This window comes from Vicia villosa, unplaced genomic scaffold (assembly GCF_029867415.1).
Source record: "Vicia villosa cultivar HV-30 ecotype Madison, WI unplaced genomic scaffold, Vvil1.0 ctg.000207F_1_1_1, whole genome shotgun sequence".
Classification (NCBI taxonomy): domain Eukaryota; kingdom Viridiplantae; phylum Streptophyta; class Magnoliopsida; order Fabales; family Fabaceae; genus Vicia; species Vicia villosa.
In genome coordinates this window covers 36,868-42,970 of record NW_026705072.1, presented here as the reverse complement: position 1 = coordinate 42,970, position 6,103 = coordinate 36,868, and positions in this window count along the sequence as shown.

The following is a 6,103-nucleotide window of genomic DNA, read 5'->3' as shown; positions in this document are numbered from 1 at the left end:
AAGTCCAGTTCTCATACTGGAAAACCATCAAATCCAATTCTCGTTTGGTAGTCAGTTCCCGTCTGACTATTACATCAAAATTCAAATCACGCTACAAAAGCCTAATCTCCAACCCACGTGTTGTGATAGGTGTATTGTCCGACCCACGTGTCGTGAGTTTCCAACCCTCGTGTTGTGAAAGGTGTATTTTCTCCGACCCTCGAGTCGTGAGTCTCCAAACAGGTGAATCTCTCTCATGCAGGTATGTTTGCTAGAACTATAGCAAACGATTACTTTTATGCAGGTACGCTTGTCAGAACCCTCGCAAATAACCCTATTGGTACAGGTAAATTTGCGATGACCCTCGCAAATAACCCTGTTGGTACAGGTAAATTTTGCGATAACCCTCGCAAATAACCCTCGCAAATAACCCTATTGGTGCAGGTAAATTTTGCGATAACCCTCGCAAATAACCCTATTGGTGCAGGTAAATTTTGCGATAACCCTCGCTAATAACCCTGTTGGCACAGGTAAATTTTGCGATAACCCTCGCAAATAACCCTGTTGGTGCAGGTAAATTTTGCGATAACCCTCGCAAATAACCCTGTTGGTGCAGTCCTTTTCAGGAGCCTTTTCAAGCAGTCTTCTTTAAAGCGTATTCCATCCTTTCTAGGAGCTTTTTCAGGCACACAAGATTTTTAAACCGTTCTTCAATTGGGTTTATCACGTTAGTCCCTCGGCAGTGATATCTTCCAAAACATCATCAACAAACAATCAAAGGTGCTATCTTTCTTTTCAGAATTACTAACATACTTCGATTAACGAAACTAACAATCATGCATCATTTCAACTAACTAACCTCATTCATACATTACGCATATACATACATGGCTCTCATTTATTTTGAGAAGCTCACTGCATCATACATCACATGCATCATAACATTGCATAAAACTCAGGTTGCCTTTTTAGGCTGTGCTACAATCAAAATCACCTGGGACCCTCCAAAAGGCGTTTGCTTCACACTCTGAAAAAATGGTATTCACTTTGGGTGGCATCGTTAAGCCCATCTCCCACGAAATTTCTTCCCGACACACGCAAATTTTAGGGCACTTCAGTGTTCAATCATCTTCTACCTTTAGATTATGATAGGCAGACGTGCCTATCTGACTCTTCAGGTTTAAAAAGATTGAACAGGGGCAGCTGTCATACCCTAAAATTTGCCTGATCAAATCTACGCCTGTTAAATCATCAAGGATTAGAATTAAGAGCCATGGGGTTTGACATTCCTATTGTCAAACCCGCCCTCTTATAAAATATCCTGAGAACAAAATAGGGTGCGATTAACAGGTGTTTTGGGATCCAAACCAGGGGCCCAAATTATTACAAAGGTTTCATCATCTGTTAATATTATTTTTCTTTTACTAACATTTGCATTTTTATTATTAGTAGTAATTTTTATTATTTTTAACTATTAGTATTTAATATTATTAATTTTTATTAATAATATTAATATTAATATTAGATAATATTATTATTATTAAGGTTATTTTTAGTTTTTTATGATTATGGAGTTAGTTGGGCAATAGGCCCAATAGGTGTAGAAATACCCTAATTTGACTAACATAAAAGAAAAAGCTTTTTCACAAACCAGGGGTGGCCTCCAAGAGCCATGGCCGAATCCCCAAAGTCGAAAAAAAATGGAAATTCTGTTTCATTGTTGCAGGGTGAATCAATTGGTTCTGGTGATTCAAATGCGCTCCTTGAGATGTTCTGAAGCGAACCATGCCATCACCTTCGATTAACACATCCTGAATCGCGTCCATTAGAACACGGTTTGATCTAAAATTTTCAGAATTCTGTTCATGATGATATAGGCATTATTGATCGAATTTGACTATATATTCGCGTTTGAATTGATGTCTATTTGCATTCTGGATGATTAATTGTGTTTTGGTGCATATTTAAACAAATCACCATAACTAGGGTTCATAAGCTTTAGTTTGGGGGCGGACAAATAGAGGCCAAATTGCGCAAAATTAACAATGGTTTTGCACGCAGGGGATGAAGTTCAATCGATCTGGGTTGTCCATTGGGGTTTAACGGTGATGAATTACAGGATTTGGAGAAGAAGACCTATGGCCACGCTGGTAAACCGTAGGCGAAAAAAACGTGGCCTTTGCTGAATTTTCACGAGGAAGAAGATGAACCAGGGGAGAGGCGCGCGCTTGCTTTTGGTTTTCAAATTTAATCTTGTTTTTTCATATATATTAACACTGGTTCCATTAGTTTACAAGATGATAAGCGTGGCTCAGTGGCAAAGGCTAGGGCGTGGTAGTAACTAGCGTGTCTGGGGTTCAACTCTTCCCCAAGACACTTTTATTTTGTTAATATTTGATATTGTCTGCAGATCCGGTGCCACGCATCCCAACACGCGTCCACCATATACTCTCAACTAGCAGCCTTTGGATCATATCAAGATTTGATCTTACGTACCAGAACTGAAGGGCACACCATGGAGCTTCAAAGAACAACAACACCGAATTGCTTTCCCAGGTTTTTTAATTGTTTTTTATTTATTTTAGTTGTTTTATATTATTAATATAATGGTGTCAATAAATCAATGTTTTTTTATATATAATTTTGATTGATAAAATTAAATTGAGAATAACTAGGATTAGGGCTATGATTAATTAGGATTATTTTCCCGATTATTTCGATTTTATCGATTTAATTTATTTAATTAGTTTTAACTATTAAATCACAATAAAAATTCTGGGAAGGTTATATATATTAGGATTCGCCCAATCCCACTAGCCACTTGGCCAAAGTTTTAGGATTTAATTTGTTATTTGTTCCGACTAAACACATTGGTCGCAATGGTTAACAATCGATTAATTTATTTAATCAAATCCAATAATAAATTAAAATAATAAATTTATTTTGCTAAATGGTTTTAACCATCTTATTGGTTATGATGATTAGCATATTTCCCCTTATCAATTCGTTATTATTTGTAATCGAAACTATCGGTTATGAGGGGTAACGATAAATTAATAAATCAATAATAAAACATATTAATTCATTATTAGTAATAATCGAATCAATCGATTTGAATTGGTAATGATGCAAAACCCCAATCTTTTAACTATGGTGATCAAACCTATTGATCATTGCGGTTAATTGTGCCAAATCAGGGTTGTACGCCCAAACACTCAAAATACACTAAACCGCATTACTACGGATTTTTATCCCTGCAAACATTGCGATGTTCACAACTACGATAAGGTAATTCAAAATACCTTCGAACATTCGCATTTCAAAACAAATTCAAACCATTCAAACTCTAACTCTAAGGCGTACAATCCTGTGCCCGAACTATGTTGACTCTGATTCTCCCTAAGGAGATATGTAGGCACTTGGCAACAAGGCGAGTCCCCTTCCTTCAAACCCTAATCATGTCAATGATTAAAATTATTAACCCTATTCTGTTTGTCACTTTTCTTTATATTTAGCCATAAACCTTCATCTTTGCAATGTTAACCTTTAGGAAAGGGTTTTGGGTGCCTAACACCTTCCCTTAACCCGAATATAGTATCTTACCCTGATCTCTATACTGCGTAGGGTTTCCTATTCGCCCTTCAGAATAGGTGGCGACTCTAAAAGTCTAAATTTTTAGGGCAGGTTGCTACACTAGGAAGGGATTTCCAAATAACCTCTAAAATATTAAGGGGATTTGGGAGGAAGAATAATAATAACCTTGAATCTATTCAGAATCTCAAAATCCTGCATATTCAGAAAGTTTTCAGCGAAGTAAGAACTATCATCCAAAGAAACTGCTTTCAAAAAAAAGATATGGAGGCAGAAAGATTAACAGGGATGTTCTCAAACCTCACCATATTTCTAGCTAAGCAAATCGCATTTAGAACGAAAACACTATTACAAATAATACATTTTATAATAAAGTTTTCTCCACAAGAACCAAAAATAAATTAAGTTGACATGGTTTATCCACAAGAACACATGCTTGTTTATTTGTGATTATGTTATTTTTTTGACAAACAAAATTTTGTTAGAATGAAAACAATTTGGACAACATGGTACATTCCTCCCTAAGTAACCTATATAACTATTAATTTAAATTTCAATTGAGTTTTGGTTTATTTGACAATTTAATGATAAAAGTGATATTTGTCATATACTAAGAAAACCTGGATGAAATAATTTTAAAATTTTTCAAGAAAAAACCACCACTATTACAAATAATATTTTTTTAAAATGATGATAGATAAAAAAAAGATTGTTAGAAAAGAGATAAGGGAACAAAACTAAAACCCTATTAAGAGGAAACAAACCTAAAAATGAAATTTCTAATCTAATCTTTACAAAATCCGTCCTTAAACAAGAAGGGGTGGAAGAAAAGTAAGTAGGTTCAGTAAGATTAAGTCATATATTAAGCAAACATGGATGAAATAATTTTAAAATATTTCAAGAAAAAATCACCACTATTTCAAATAATATATTTTTTTAAATGATGATAGATAAAAAAAAAAAGATTGTTAGAAAAGAGATAAGGGGACAAAACTGTTATACCCCAAAATTTGCCCGCATTATTTTTCAAGAAAACTCCAATCTGAAAATTAAAAGTCTCATATAATCATGGATTTTTATTTCAACAAAGATCCTGATATATGAAATACTTAGTTTTTAGAATTTTTCTTATACAGTAATTTGGCTTGCAGTTGAATTTATTCTTACGCAAACGCCAAATACTGTTTATTACTTCACACATGCTATTTATTTATTTACAGATAAATAGTACTGACACAATTGGTACAGAGTTAAATCTTTTTGCAGGCGCAGAATCAGGAAACTCAGACTGTACTGGTAACAAGTAGATTATTATTATCTTTTGTTTCCCACTAATTATTGTACTATATTCCATTATTTTCAAAAATCTTTTCAAATCTCTTTTTCAAAAATCAAATCTCTCTTTTTCCCAACACTATCTCCACTTTCTTTCAAATCTTACTTCCACTCAAATTTTCCTTTTGTACGGAATCACATCATTCCCCAACGTCTCTATCCTCCTTTCCATTCTATAAATACCTCCCATTTTCTTCCATAAAATCTCACATCAAATTCTAATTCATCTCTCAAATTTCCACTTCATAATCCATCCTTTCTTCTTCCCCGACAAAATGGCGAAGCGGTGGGAAACGTGTTTTCTTATGGTAATCACCATTGCTACGGTGATCATGTCTTTCTTCTGTCTGCATAGCCCGGAACACTGTGGACCTGGGATGCTTATGCTCCCAATCATCTACATGTTACTATTTGTAGCATGGGTTATCAATCGTCATTCTTAAAATTTGCCGTATTTCTTATTTCTTAAATGTACCGTTTATTCGTCATACTGTTCAATATAGTATGTAATATTTGTACTGTCAGTATTAAATGTTGTACTATTTGTCATAATATTGCTTAATTACTCAGATAATATTTTGTGTGTTTTCTGCCAGTCAAATATTCATTTTTCTGTGCATTAAATGATTTTCAGGGTTATTATCGGTAATTTTGCCCGCATACAGTAAATATTGGTTATTTATTATGTCTGTTTTTTTTAACAAGTCATGTAAATAAACTTTCATTTTTCACATAAAACAAAAACAACAAAAAAAAAGGAAAATTAACTTTGACTGTTGATTTTTCACTCTAACTACTACATCAATACCTGAACAGTCAGTTGACAGCCAAACTGCTGGCAGTACAATTCTCAGTGTTTTGTACCATCAATCAAATCAATCTTTCACAATTCAAAATTCCAAGATTTTTGTTCTAGAAGTCTTCTGAATATCACGCGATTAGCAGAGACTCAACACTGCACAAAAATCAGGTACGTTTAACTGTCTCCTACATAAACAGTCCCTGACTAGGGTTTTCTTGTTTTTACAGGAGAAACAAGTTTTTGAGACCTCAAATGGATTTCATGCACATCCATACATCTCAAAGTACCATCATACAAATTTTCAAACTTCAATTCACTCAGACGCACCGTCAGCAGCTCAAACAGTCAACAGACGACCCGTTTGACCAAAAAGTCAACAGACAGTCAAAAATGAAA